Genomic DNA, 1,801 nt, shown 5'->3' with positions numbered 1-1,801 from the left:
TTTTTTGGAGAACTTATGGAGATTATAGTAATCAAATTTCGGACAAGTAGTTCATTTGTTATACTTTGATATTTAAAATTATATGAACAGAGTAGTGGAAAATAATTTTTTTCATTAGCAGTACTGCGATAAGCAGTTAATCGATCATGCGAAATGTTTTTTATCTACCGCACTCGTATGTAATTAACGACCGTAGTAGAACGACAAAGTTAAGAGTCGTGCTTGACGGGGTCAGCAAAAACTAATAGTGGTGTGTCATTAAATGACATACTAATGACCGGACTAAAAATACAACCAGACCTATTAGATATCGTGGTAAGGTTCAGAACACATAAATATGCATTTTCGGCGGACATAGCGAAAATGTATCGTCAGGTGTTAGTTCTCCAAGACCATCGTGACTATCAGCGTGTATTATGGAGATCAGATCCAAATGATGAAGTAAAAGTATATAATATAGACTATGTTTGGTGCTGGCAGGTCATTTGGCAATAAGTTGCGTCAATCGCATCGGCATAAGACCACTAACACGAAGTTAAAAGAAATAATTAAAAATAATTTCTGTGTCGACGAATGTCTCACCGGGGGTAGATTCATTGATGGAGGCAATCGAATTGCGCGACGAATTAATTTCGATTATACGAGGTGGGGGATTCGAACTATCAAAATGGACTACGAACCATACAGATTTATGTCCGAATCAAAACAAAGATGAATTAACGACCGTACCAATGGATAGAGAAAGCGTGAAAACTCTAGGTTTATACTGGAAACCAAAAAGTGATTACTTCACGCGTACGCCGTACAAGTACCTAAGTAAAAACTGAAACAACAAAAAGATATATGCTTGCCGGCCTAGCAACGTTATTTGACCCATTAGGCTAAGTCCGGCACTTAGTCCGGTAATATTGGTGGGTTAAATATTGTTACAAAGTCCCCCCCCCCCCGATGTCCGTCTTTGAGTATGTGGTAAGTCTCGTTTCGCACCAGTAAAGGTTATTTCGATCCCCAGATTAGAGCTATGTACAGCGTTTCTCTTGTCGCGTTTGATAGACATAATTATATCTGCACTTAAGCTGAATATATCACGACCATATTTATGGACGGATTCGACTGTAGCATTAGATTGGATATCCGCGGATTCGAGCAGCCATGGAGTGGGGGCATGTGACATCGAACGACAATGCAGCAGACGTGTTGTCACGAAGGTGTACGCCTAGCGAGCTAAAAGATAACACTCAGTGGTGGCATGGTAAGTCATGGATGGTGAGTAAAACGTATAAATGTTCACAACCTCTTACACAAAAAACATGGAACACGTTGGAAATGTTCAGAGTGAGGAAAAGACTGCACTAATAGTTATAACCTAATCATCAAATTTTTAATGATTTAAAGGCAATTTTGACTTTTTTCAGGACATTTTTGTGTTTTATTTTTTCATCAAAGTTCTATCTTTACCGTTAATTCTTATTACTTTCTATTCCTATCATACTTCCGTATTTAATATATTTAATAAAAGACGTATTCTTTTCAGACGTCTTTTCTTATTTTTTTGTTCAACTTGATGACACTATTGAGAGGATGTCTACGCACTATTTGTTTGCACTTTATGTCCCACGCGCAACAAAGCAAATTTATGTTTAGCAGAACCAACCATTATTAAAGTAACAATATATGGTTGGTTCTGTTAAACATACATTAATTGCTTTGTTGTGAGTGGGATACAGAGAGCAAACAAACAGTGATCTGACATCCTCTACCGATCTTTTTATTCTATCCCATAAGTCAAGGTTTTCGACCT

This window comes from Myzus persicae, unplaced genomic scaffold, assembly GCF_001856785.1.
Source record: "Myzus persicae strain clone G006 unplaced genomic scaffold, MPER_G0061.0, whole genome shotgun sequence".
Lineage (NCBI taxonomy): Eukaryota > Metazoa > Arthropoda > Insecta > Hemiptera > Aphididae > Myzus > Myzus persicae.
This window is presented reverse-complemented; position numbering follows the sequence as displayed.